This window comes from Lissotriton helveticus, chromosome 9 (genome assembly GCF_964261635.1).
Source record: "Lissotriton helveticus chromosome 9, aLisHel1.1, whole genome shotgun sequence".
Taxonomy (NCBI): Eukaryota; Metazoa; Chordata; class Amphibia; order Caudata; family Salamandridae; genus Lissotriton; species Lissotriton helveticus.
Genome location: NC_136070.1, coordinates 86,267,816 through 86,281,799, shown reverse-complemented (window position 1 = coordinate 86,281,799; position 13,984 = coordinate 86,267,816). Strand labels below are relative to the sequence as shown.

At 41.6% G+C, this 13,984-nt stretch overlaps 1 long non-coding RNA gene across 1 annotated transcript in view; it reads right to left on the bottom strand.

Moving 5' to 3' along the window:
• LOC144782634 (uncharacterized) overlaps positions 1 to 13,984 on the bottom strand; it is a 155,896-nt gene that overhangs the window by 15,775 nt on the left and 126,137 nt on the right. The gene's annotated exons all lie outside the window — the stretch shown is intronic.

Below are 13,984 nucleotides of genomic sequence, written 5' to 3'. Positions count from 1 at the left end.
CATAATTGCTTTTATTTCTGTGCAATATGGACATACGAAAACAACTACGCTTTCTGACATCGAACTCAGGCAAATCCAGTCTGTTATTTATGTTTGTAGGTCACATGACCTTTCAGGAGGCAGGTAGTAGGCGGAGCAAAATGCACTTTAAATATCACCATATTCAGCTATCCCTTGCATGTGAACAAGGGCTCGAAACGCGTCATGGTTGGTTGTACCACTAAGTTCTGCAAATAAAAAAATCAGTTACCTGAAAAGTTCGTGGTCTGTCTCCTGCTTCGCCAGTCCTGGGGGATTTGAGGTGGTAACACGGAGTTTCTGTATGTGTGTGTGTATATATATATATATATATATATATATATATATATATATATATATATTACCTACTGGCGGTCGCCAGTAGGTATATATAGTTAGGATTTTTTCTCTATGGGTTTTTTGAAAATTCTATGTCTAATAACTTTGGCGTTTGTGGACGGAATTGGCTGAAATTTTCAGGAAAATGGCACATTTTGTTTCTGAGCAGCCCCTGAAAATTTTGGGGGGGTTCATCAAGGGGGGGCTGAGAAAAAAGGGGGGTCCCAAAACGCGTTTTTCCCATGTTAATTTCCATAGGGCGGTTGGCCTCACTTTTAGCCCGAACGGCTGAATGGATTTGCACGAAACTTGGCAAAATTGTAGGGACTGGTAGCCCGATGTGCCTTTTGTAGGTCTCAATATATGTGCTCCAGTGGATTTTGAGAAATTAACGTTTAAAAAAAGATATATATCTGTAACAGCGGACTGGGCAGCGGCCCAGGACGCGTACTTGTCGCGCAACGGAGCTTTGTGAAGCGAAGCTGATTGGTTCTCCGGCGTCTGTCAACATTCCAAACAGTCCGTAGCGGCCGCCATCTTGTCTCTCGGTAGGATCGAGAGACAAGAGGAGGTCAAAACAAAGGGGGAAATAACTATAAGGGGGCATAGTAGATCCTCGCTGACCCCCTAGGTTTGATGTGGAGGTTTTAAAAGGGCCCCGCGGGGCAAAAAAAAAAAATAATAATAATAATCGAACGGCTGAATGGATTTGCACGAAACTTGGCAAAATATTAGGGACTGGTAGCCCGATGTGCCTTTGCTAGGTCTCAATATATGTGCTCCAGTGGATTTTAAGAAATTAACGTTCAAAAAAAGATATATATCTGTAACAGCGCTCCGCTTCGCGTAACGGAGGTTTGCGAAGCTGATTGGTCATTCTGTCACTGGGCTATAGTTGGGCTACATCTGGCTGATATTTGGGCTACATTTGTTTTTTTGTGTGTCTGGCGGCCATCTTTGGGCTACATTGGGCTACATTGGGCTACATTTGGGCTCCAACATATATATATAGGCCAATGTAGCCCAATATATATTTTTCAAAGTTAATTTTCGTAAAAACCACTGGAGCATATATCTTGAGACATAGCAAAGGCACATCGGGCTACCAGTCCCTACAATTTTGCCAAGTTTCGTGGAAATCCATTCAGCCGTTCGAGCTAAAAGTGAGTCCAACCGCCCTATGGAAATGAAGGAAATGAATGGGTAATTTGTAATTAGCAAATAGCTCATCGCAAACTAGGAATGGTAAAGAATCGCTATTTATTCCTTAAAGTTCGCTATTTAGGAAATGCAAAAAACTTTGATGATACATATGGCGGTTCATCTCTAACAAGATAAGAAGCATAGGGATACATTTATGATGACTGGCGCATCACCAGGGATGTGTTAGTCATTCTGTGCCGCTGTTCCGTCACCTATGGTGTGCTGCATTTACAATGCGGCGCATCATGGGGCAAAAACAGCACAGATGCGTGATGTATCTGTGCCGTAAAGGTGGCGCATTGCTGGAGTTGTATCGCAAGTGTGATGAAGCTCCAGCAAGGGTCGGGGGTGCCCCTGTCGCAGGGTTTCTGTTCTCACACAGAACTGTGGACAGAGGATTGGAACCTCGGCGAATTAGGGTGTCCCAAAACTCACGTTAGTAATCAAAAACTCCTTAGCAAGCTAGGTACAGTGTCACATTGGATATAACAAACTCTCAATGTTTAGACAATCCAGAATATGAACTTATAGTACCTCAGGATACGTGGAACTCATGAACAGTCGGTCGTTATATATTTCTTAGAAACCAGAACATGGAGTTAAGAAGAACACATGTGTATTTGAAATGTTTATTTACTAATGCCGTCTTCACAGGCGTAGTATCTTAGATAATACAAGTACACATATTATCAGTAGCAAAATTACCAGCATAGTTACTAGTACATAAAAAGCGAATGGTGATAGTATGTTAACATGCTGTAAATGAATAAGAGTTAGCAACACTTATAAGCAGCCGCGGGCCGTGGAGGGAGTTACGGTGGGGCAGGGAGGCGGGGAGGGGGAGGGGCAAGGTAGAGAGGGCTCCACCCTGCTTCTCCCCCTCCCCGCCTCCCTGCCTCACCGTAACTCCCTCCACGGCCCGCGGCTGCTTATATCTCACCCTCCCTAATACACATATTATATTATTTGCTAAGAAGGTCTCTTTGTGTTGGTTTAGGGCGTGCCCATACTTTAGTGTCTTAGATTTGAAGGAATCACATCAGCATACACCAGCTCTCTCTTCATGTGAGCCGCATCAACTGTTGTGCATGTGTGTTCGGCAAAGCAATATAAAACCCGCCTCATGCCCAGAATTGGCAGAAGTTGCACTTATGTTATGAGTATGAAGTCGTGGAGATCAGACCTCATAACAATTCTGTATCGTGTTGTTCTTGAAACTTTAGCACTCGCTGTACAGATATAGTTTAACAAGCAAAGCAGATAGTAGAGCAATAACATATTATTCTCATGTAAACCACGATGAACTACTAGGTGGAAAGCTAAAGCAACAACTAAGTGTCGTGTGCAGAAGTTGCAAAAAAGGAAAAATGGCGTTTAAACCGGTAATGAGCCCATGCTAACTTAACACGGTGTAAAGATATCCAGGACCTAGATGACACCTCCCCATGATCCGGAAACGAACTGAATAAGATAATAGAAGTGCCATCTCATGAGAGCAGATTGCAAGTTTATATGTGGACGGTCCGCAAGGTAAAGCATTAAAAACTAGGAAAATTTAAGGCTAAAGAAAAATAAAACAGCCAAGTACTTTATCGAGTCTTAAGCCAATAGGCAAGGTAAATAATAAAAACTTGACAAATAAGTCAATGAATTGTCAATGAAATGCTAGTACTCAGCATATCAAACATGAAAAAGGTCTATGACATAACTGTGTATGCAAAATAAGCTGCAACAGCCTCCAATAGGAAGTCACCGTCTTCATCCGAAAACAGTTCAGCCATCCAATTTAAAAGCGGAAAAGAACATACGTGCTCTCCCAGCACCGGATCCTCTATCACCATCAGAGGACAGCTCGGTGGGTTTTCAAGAAAGCTCTGTTCCAAGAAAGACTGTGCTGCCACCAGTAAATTCCAGGGACCAAGTAGTCCATGCATCAATGCCACAGCCATAATCCTTTCGCCAGGACAAACCAACTCGTGAGTAATGATAGGAGTCATCAGCTGATTAAAGTCGACGTCAGGAGAAACCGGTCCGCAGAGACACAAATCAATGGCCCAATCGAAATCACAGGTCAGGCAGTGAAATACAGGCTGGACACAGGTGAAGTAGGAGAATCGAAAAGATAATCCATATGCCGTGCTTAATATCGCCAACGGCATTGTGCCATAATATTCTAGCATGCGATTGCGGAACAGTGTCAGCAGCTGCAGGGTGGGAGGTTGCATAGGAGGGACATCCATATTTAAAAATGTAAAAAAGCACAAGAGCGTCCGCTGGTAATGCAAGTAAAAATGCCAATCCACGAACCAGAGTGGAGAAAATAGAATGAAAGGAAGCAGGGATGAGTCCAAAGATTTTCTCAAATGAAGTCACGAGACCACTGGTAACAACTTTAAAAAAGTGCGCCAGGGACTTTGCGGAGGATGCGTTAAAGATAGTCGGAACCATCTTGCTGAATTTGAAAGGCAAATCTGAATTGAAAAGTGTGTGCACCTCTGTACGGGTGTTCGCTATGTGAAGCACGAAAGTTTCACGGGCCGAACTCAAGGCCACCTCTCTCTGAGACAAAAGAGCTCTTATTCTTGCCATGCTGTTGAAATCTGTCCCAAGGTTGGTATTTGTGGCCAGATTGAAAACTCCCTATGTTCATGTGTGGGAGGAAATAGAACATTTCTGCAGCAAATAACCCGTTCACTTACTGTTACGATAAAAGGAATACTTTTAATTAACTCAGAAAAATCTTCATTATTGAGCATCAAATAACTACCATTTTCCAACAACTTGAACGTGGGGATGATAGCAGGAACTGGCGTGCCTTGCAACAAGCAAGCCATATTTGGTCGGTGTTTGTTGCATGAACCGTGTAACTGTATGTGCCTACACATTAGTGAATGATCTGGCGTCTCAGTGCATTCCTCTCCATTCAGATAAACTTCTTGATCATCTTTGAAACATCTGTATGTGTATGGAAGCGACCAGACCTCATGAAGAAAAGCACTACCTAAAGGTTCATAACGACCTATTGGTATATATTTCATACAATTTGAAAACTTATATAAAGCAAAAGGCAGCGTTATTAAACCGTGGATAAGGCACGTTGCCAAAAAACCCGCAATCCTCTGCTGATGATGTCACTGAGCATGTCATGAATGATGTAATATGTGACATCATCAGCAGTGGATTACGGGTAATAGTATCTCTAGTTTACTCCCCTATAGCTGTCTTTCTTTTAACATAAGTGTCTGTTTCCTTCCCTTATACTTACTGTTTTTGGTTCGCTTCCGGTTCGCGTACCGGGGAGCGAACTGGGAAGCGAACTAAGAGAAATAGAGGTTGGCACAGTTCCAAATATTGTACCAATTTTTTTATAACGGGGAGGTAGTTCTGAAAAGAACTTTTTTATTTATTTTTCAGAACATTTTTTTACTTTTTTTGAATTTTTCTGAACAGTTTTATATTTTTTTGGGTTTTTCTTGGAGGGGGCAATGAAAACGATTCATTGTAAAGGGCTCAACAGGAGCAACAAAACAAAAAAAAGAAGTATTTATTATTTTGGGCGTTTCGTACAAACTTGCATATGATAGTCAATAGCTCTGTTGATCAGAGTGATGCTTTTTTCTCCGTAGGAAATGAATCCATCGCAAAATACGCAGATGTGTTTTACATCACCAAATCTCATTTGTATATTTGGCACCATCTCCCTGCCCTCTGGTCCCGTTACTTCCGGTACAACAGATCTTCTGGCCATAATAGGGAGATTATCTAGGTCGTTCCGAAACTGTGCAGCACTGTAGTTGTTAGGATGCCACCTAGTCATATGGCGATGCATTGTGTAGTTTCCGAAACTGTATTTTTTGTCGGTCCCTCTGGACAGTCTATCTTGACATATAAGGCAAGTTACATATCTTGCATTTACTTTTTTCTGACCTTTGGGAATTTTAAAAAATTGCCAAATGAAGTTTTCTTTCCGGTGAGACGTCCTGGGCTGCTCAGGCAAAAACTGCCTCTCTTCGTGCTCGTCCTCCTGTTCCTCTTCTTCCTCTCCTTGTTGAATTATAACTTGAGCAGGTGGTCCACTCTTCCTTGGATGTGGTGGAGGTGGTGGGGAAGCACCAGCTGAAGCTACTAAAGAAGCCATTGCTCAGTGATCACAAAGGGTCTTTCTCTCACAATGATGAAAGTCAGAGTGAGGAAAGAAGGAGGGATTTTCATCATTTGGGAAAAACAAGAGTTCTCAACCAATCAAAAGTGTTCATTTTAGATTATATGACCTAGTCTTACATCATTAGGAAACCAAAAGTGAAATGAACCAATGAAAAGTGTTATTACCAAGTCACATGACTTGCTGTGTTTACGTTAAGCGCTTTGCAGGGCCTCCCGGTTTGCTTCCAGAAACCTGCGCTTTGCGACTCGCTTCGCGTACCAGTTCGCTAACGTTGTACGTCATATGACGTATCACGCGACAACGTGAAACGTCATGCGGACGGGAGGCGTCACGATGTTGTTTTCTAACGCGGCACTTGCGGTAAAGAAACGTTTACCGGCTCGCGGTCTATTTCGCGGCATCAAGGTCAGCTAACGGGAAGCTTCCCGATTCGCGAAGCGGGAACGAAGAAAAAAAAATATTTAAAAAAAAAATTATTCATAAACATATAAAATATATTTTTGGATTTAAAGAAGAATACATTTTACAGCTACAGATATTAGCTGTTAAAAAACCAATGAAATTCACAGAAAAAACCATAGGTTATAGACCATATATAGTTAGGAATTAGCATTTACAAAACCTTGAAAATTCACTGAAAAAACCATAGGTTATAGACCATATATAGTTAGGAATTAGCATTTAGAAAACCTTATTTTACTCACACAAAACCATTGAAATTCCATATATAGTTAGTTGCACTAACTATATATCGCGCACCCGCAATCCACTGCTGATGATGTCACATATTACATCATTCATGACATGGTCAGTGACATCACTGATGACATCACTGATGACATCTCAAATGACATCACTGATGACATCACTGATGACATCTCAAATGACATCACTGATGACATCATGACACACCAATACCAGTTACTACATAAGCACTCACTGATTCCTACGTCTACACACACATTCACTCATTCACCCATACAATCACTCATACATACAGTCACTTATTATTACAACACTATCATATGCACTCATACACCTATGCAGACAGTCACACACTGCCACTCATCCATGGAGTTACTCACACACCAAGCCAGTCCTGTAAAGAATCAATCACACTTCCATTTCTTCATCTATACAGTTAAACACAGAACACCATACTTCAGTGACATCACTGATGACATCACTAATGACATCTGAAATGACATCACTGATGACATCTCAAATGACATCACTGATGACATCATGACACACCAATACCAGTTACTACATACACACTCACTGATTCGTACGTCTACACACACATTCACTCATTCACCCATACAATTACTCATACATACAGTCACTTATTATTAGAACACTATCATATGCACTCATACACCTAGTCAGTCCTGTGAAGAATCAATCACACTTCGATTTCCTCATCTATAGTTAAACACAGAACACCATACTTTTCACACATATACTAACACATACTTACTCTCTTATACAATCACTGATACAAGTACACATTGATATGCACAGAGTCACACACCTCCCAGCCAGCCACACACACACTCAGTCTTCCATACATCCAGTCATTCTTCAATATGTAAAACGTATTTAAACTTTACAAAAACACACAGACACTAGATGATGTCATCAGTGATGTCATTTGAGATGTCATCAGTGATGTCATCAGTGATGTCACTGACCATGTCATGAATGATGTAATATGTGACATCATCAGCAGTGGATTGCGGGTGCGCGATATATAGTTAGTGCAACTAACTATATATGGAATTTCAATGGTTTTGTGTGAGTAAAATAAGGTTTTCTAAATGCTAATTCCTAACTATATATGGTCTATAACCTATGGTTTTTTCAGTGAATTTTCAAGGTTTTGTAAATGCTAATTCCTAACTATATATGGTCTATAACCTATGGTTTTTTCTGTGAATATATATATATATATATGTATATATATATATATATATATATATATATGTATATGTATATATATATATATATGTATATTTATATATATATATATATATATGTATATTTATATATATATATATATATATATATATATATATATATATATATATATATATATATGTGTTCTCTGGAAAAAGTAATTCCTCAAAATGTATACGAAATACAGAGGCTTTTACCTTCTATTTCCCATGTTGAAAAGCACCTACTACTGTTTTTTAGAGGATTACCTTTGCTTACTATTAGTACTTTAAAAACATAACTGTTAAATGTATTTGACTATCTCCAAACGGATGACTTTGCTAGTGTTTACTGGGTGTTTCAGGACACCTCCACTGAAAAGGCTCCTTTTCCTGCGCCTAATGATGAATGTATGAACGGGGAAATCCACCAAACGGGGTTATTTGCATCCTCTTATCTGTAATTTGCTACCCAAAAATCTCCGGCAGATCGCAATTCCGTGGACTAGGTCTGACTATCGCTGATTGCCGCCTTGCCTATTTAATTCACTTAAATGCCAAATGGTTCGATAATCTGGCCCAAAGAGAAGTTAACATTGTTAAGGAACCATGAGAAGGGACATTTTAAAAGGTTGAAAGAATGCTGTGGATGTCTGCTTAGTGCACGATATCAAATTGAATCACTCCCAGGCAGCAGTGTTTAGGGTAATTGTATTGTGGGAAGGCCTTTCACTTGTTTGGATGCTGTGGAATGGTGTTTTAGATAACCTACTTAAAACCAAACACATTAGACCTTCCCCCGAGCAAAAACTACCACACTTAACTAAATATAACAAGATAAATATATGACTTGCCTCCGCGACTCCATGAGAAAATGATGCAAATCTTTCTGCTTTTTGTTGACAGAGCGATAAAAGTCATTTGTCCAGGGTCTAGAGTACAAACTTTGGCACATCCATTTGTCTGGAGAATAAAGTATTTTAGTTTCCTCGGTGGGTCCATTTGTTCTCAAACCCACTAGACCTGATATAATACATTTTACACGAAATGTCATTATTTTTCTATATCATATCCCCCTTTAAAGAGCCGCCGCCTGGTGCCAAAAGCACATCAATGATCCTAATGTTCCATCTGAGTGCATGAAAAGGACTCCGGGTACCATTTTGTGTGACAGATTACGTCCTATAAAATTGCAGTTTGTCCACAGAATCAGGGTAAGCAACACACACTGCTCTCTGCACAGACTGCAACAGAAACACAACATCCTTTTAAACAGACAAGTAAACAGGATAGCGTAGGTAGACACCAAAAATTACACGTACAACCGTAAAAAAATAAAATAGAGTCTAATATTAAATTCCAATATGATGATCGGCTTGAAGGAGCCAGAGAGAGGCTAAAAAGTACATTGCAATATATATAAAGTGCCTTTTAAAGTAAAATACGAAGGCCAGCATTGCATTTTAGAACACAGGAATATTAGAGCTCAATTGAAGACAATGGAGTAGCTCAGGACCAATAATGGCCTACTGCTTTAACATTCTATGTTTGCCCTTCTTTTTGCCCCTTTTTAATTTAGGCCGTTCTAACCTCAGCGGGTAGAATGTTCTAATAGCCTTATAGCCATTCTCGCTCAGGCAATATCAGTTGTTGCAGGCTCTCTCCCTTGATGTAGAAGTTCTGGGTAGTCTGCCAGTGGGATATCTCTTTGAGGAGGAAGATGTCCTGTGAGGCACGGTACATGAACATACCAGGTACATGTTTATTGTTACCTCACTCAAGGGAAACATCCTTTACAATGCAACTTTTACCACGCAGTGCTATTACAACGCAGGTTTTACAACGAAAACCATTACAACGCATTGCGCTGGGGGGCGCTCTAGGATAGGGAATAGATTTAATTTACTATCCAACACCTTCCCTAGTGTCCACGGGGACTGGAGTTGGAATAGTAAATTAAACTATTCACTATCCAGCACCCCAAAGCGCTATGCGTTGTAATGGTATGCGTTGTAAAAACTGCGTTGTAACAGCATGCGTGGTAAAACATGCGTTGTAACGTCATACATCCCTCACTCAATGGTACTCATTTTCCGACGGATGAAAGGCTGAATGGACCCAGTGGGATTTGAACTTGAAAAGACACATCACTGAAGTGGATGAATTACCCGCTGATCCTCTCGACACAATCTCCATTCAGGGCAACACATTTCTCATCTCAATTAGGGCATGTTTGTCCTCATAGCAGTGACCTTGAGTGGAGACATTGAGTGTGTGTTGGGGGGTCATCTTATTTGCACAGTGCCGTATCATACAAATAATGGCACTGTTGACCAACTGCTGATGACAAGCTCCAGTGTTGTGCATTTTTATATACAAGTGGTATATCGTGTTTGGCATTTGATAATATGGCAGCAAAACCGTCTATCATATCTCATGGGACTGGACTCACTTCAGATTACTAAAACTCATTGGAAATACAATATGTGTAGACTTATGCTTCACATGTAACAGACAATAGAAATAGTTTGTGAGGGGCTGGTCTCACTAGTCAAGAACAACCCAATTGATCACATTGAACCACGACTACTCCAAGTATGACATTCACAGATTACACAAAAGTTGCTAGTTGTGTCACTTATGTGGCACTTGAGTTTCTCAAGGTAGAGGAGAATAGTCGTCCAAGGCCTACTATGGGGAGGTTGTATAGACTATTGTTAGACCTGATGCCCTTGGCATGGTAATCCCCCATACACTTTTCCTTCACTAGCTGTTTTTGCTGAATCTGTTTTTGTTGACATTAGGACTCCACTCATTTTACCCTTGCTAGCAAGAAGCAACCGTCTTGTGCTCTCTTTCTTAAACATCGTAACATTGGCAGACACACAATTGGTATATATAATCTACTTATATGCTCCTAGTAAGTGGTACTACTTGTACCCAAGGCCTGTAGATTAAATGATTCTTTTGGACTGCAGCAGTCATTATGGTATCCACTAAACAAGTCTCAGGTCTGCCACTGCAGCCTGCAGTGTAGTTTTTAAACTGCCATTTCGACCTGGCAAAACAACCTTTTGCCAGACCTACATTTTCAACACTTGTCAAGCCACTCCTCAGGTAGGTGGCAAAGGCTCAGAGGGCAGGGTGCATGGTATTTAGAAAGTAGGACATACATACTTAAGTTTTACATATTCTGAAAATCTCCTAAATAGTTTTTCACTGTTATAAGACTATCTCTTATATAGACTAGCATTAGTTTATCTTATTACCCTTATTAAGAGAAATGTTTCTTCCACCCAAATGAATTGTAATTTAAAGTAAGGGTGCAATGGGAAACATCGTTTAGAACGCAGTGTTTACACCGCAGTGCCTTTATAACGCTGCCATTACAACGCAAGTCGTTACTACGACTTACGCTGGATGGCGCTGTTGGGCAAGGAATGTTGTAATTTTATATTCCAACACCTTCCCTACTGTTACGTGGACTGGTGTTGGAATATAAAATTATAAGATTCCAAAATCCGCGCCCTCCAACGCAAGTCGTTGTAACGACTTGCATTGTAATGCCCGCGTTGTCAAGTACCGCGATCTTTTAGATCACGTTGTACTGACATACATCCAGGTGCAATGCGCTCTCAGAGTTTCACCCTGCAGGATTCTGCGGAGTTACCTAAAAACTCCATGTGATTCCGTGGAGTTCTGTGTAAGTCGGGAGCTGTCACATCACTGGAGACGGAGGAAAGTTCCAAGGGTGGGGGTCCAGAGATGTTCTGCATGCCTGCCCCCATCCACGGATAGAAGAGGTGCCGGACCCAACCTGACAGACACCGAGAAACAAGAGCTGAGATTCGTGCAGGATGGAGTGAACATCTTCGCACTTATGTGGTTGGGATCTGTCCACTGATGCAGGCGGGTGTGTGCAGCAACTGCACACAGTAGTGTACCAGGGGGAATACATGCAGTCAATGACAGGCAGACATGGGCCACTGAAAGTTACAACCAATCCTCAGCCATGTTGCAAGATCAGAAACCTCACAGTCGATAAAGTAACTGACACAAGTTCTCCCATGCCACTGTGTAGGCTGCGGAGCCTCATAGCCAATAAAAAACTGAGTACTGCTCTCACAGCCAATCACATGGCAACAATTCTATTAGCCAATCACAGGTCAAACTCATAAAACTTTCTCCACATGTAAATAGAAATACTAATCACACCTAGTAAGGGAAAAGGGCCAACTTGCAACAGGCTCATCACATGCCTCATTCAGATAACCGGTCAGCCCTGAATTGAATTGCTGTGAGTCAGTCATGGGACTCTGCATCACGTTGCATCTGACAAGAGCTTTCTTTTAACTCGTTCTGGGAGACAAGATCCGAGGATTCAATCAAGTTTGAAGGAATTGCACTCCTTTAAAACTGAGCTCACTGTTTCTAGTAATGCATTTTCACATCAACTATTAACCCTTTGGGCGTGGCTGCGATTCTGCGCCTGTGCGGCACTTTTATTGAGTGGGCAGGTTCATGACGGCCCCCAGCCGTCATCAGCACACGCACACCGTGGTGCATGACGGCCGGGGGCCGTCATCAGCATGGAAGGGGTTAAGCTTTTGTATTTGTGATATTAATCTTATCAAAACGAGTGTTTCACAGCACTGAAGATGGACATTGCGATGCCCTGAGTAAGAGTGTTGGCAAACACAAAAGAAATCAAACAGAAATATTCCCTCAAAGGAGAGGAAGGGGTGGCACCCTGGGAAATCATCAATCTGCAGCATACAGCAACTGACCTAGCCTGTTCTTGTCCGCTTTCCAAAGCATTGAGCAAAGGACCGACACTCCCAGTATTGGGGCAGCAAAGAGTGACATGGAAACCCCACAGAATCCCCAGTGAGACTTACTTCTCAGCGAAAGGTCTTAAACATCGATCTGATTGCCTTAGACCTGCTTTCAACTCTTCAAAATTTCAAAAAGTGAAGGCGAAGAGAGCCAATCGGAAGGCGACTAACTAGAGCGGAGCTGAGCCAGGCTCCGTGGCTGTATTGGCTCAGAAAGCCTGTGATTGGTTAGAAGAGAGGAACATGCCCCAGAAAAGATGACCCATCCTTCCCAGAGAGTGACTGTCAAGGCTGTGGTCGTGCCAAAAATGTCAGCCCCAGACTATGTGACTTGCCTGTCTTTAGTTTAGTGGCAGGTATCCAGCCAAAAGCAATGACTTTCAAGCAGAGATTTTGCTCTTCATTAACTCATTGCATATCTGGTTATCCAGGATATTCATACTACAGGCCTAATGTGCAGAAATGCGCTAAATAGACCCTTCAAGAAATGTCCCAGGGCACAGAAGTTAGGGCTGAGCGGCGAGCGAGCAGATGAGCGCCGCTCCTCCGGCGGTTGATAGAGTTTTTTGCCAAACTTCACACTGAGCATGGCGCGGAGTGTCAAAAGCTCAAAGAACTTGCTGGTGTACCGGAGTATACTGCCCACTCCTCATTTAAAGTCCTTTGGGCAGATTTACAAGCCCCTTGTGTAATTTTTGTGCCGCTGGTGCGTCACTTTTTTGACACAGCAGCAGCGTTAAAATGCGGCCCATTTACAACGTGACGTTGACGCATCTACGGAGATGCGTCACGTTGTAAAGCCCTGCGTCACATTATACCTGTGTCAGGTATAATGTATGCAGGGCGGGTGTTCCAATGCATAAAAACCTCATAGAAGTGACGCAGTGAAACCTCCCCACTATTCAGGCCTCTGGGATATGTGGTCATTAAATCGATAATATATCTCGATTCAAGCCTTCTCAGACGGTCCCCTCCCCTGATCATAGGTGCTACAGTGTCTAAACCAAAGAATTGCAGTTTGTTTCTGTCCTTCCCATGTTGTTCTGAAAAATTACAGGCCACCGGGTATGCCGGATCCGCTTTGTCGATGGCCCGAAGATGCTCCAATATACGCATCTTTAGTGGGTTGATAGTGCTCCCCACGTAACATAAGCCGCACGGGCAGACCAGACAGTAAACAGCATAGGTGGTGCTGCAAGTGATACATTTCAGTATCTTAACACATTTGCCTGTTTCCTGTATATCATAGGTGAGGACCCTAATATATATATATATTTTTAAAGATTGCTTAGTATTTATGACGATCTAGTTGCGTTGAACTTATCAATTTCAATAGAATTTAAATTCATCGTTTAGTGTAATATTGCACAAAATCTGAGTAGGTTAAAGATTCAGTACAGTATATACAAATTTGGCTCTAAATATTTACAAATAAGACTCCAAAAGCAGACCTCAAGTAAAAATGTAAATATATGTTTTTAGATGTG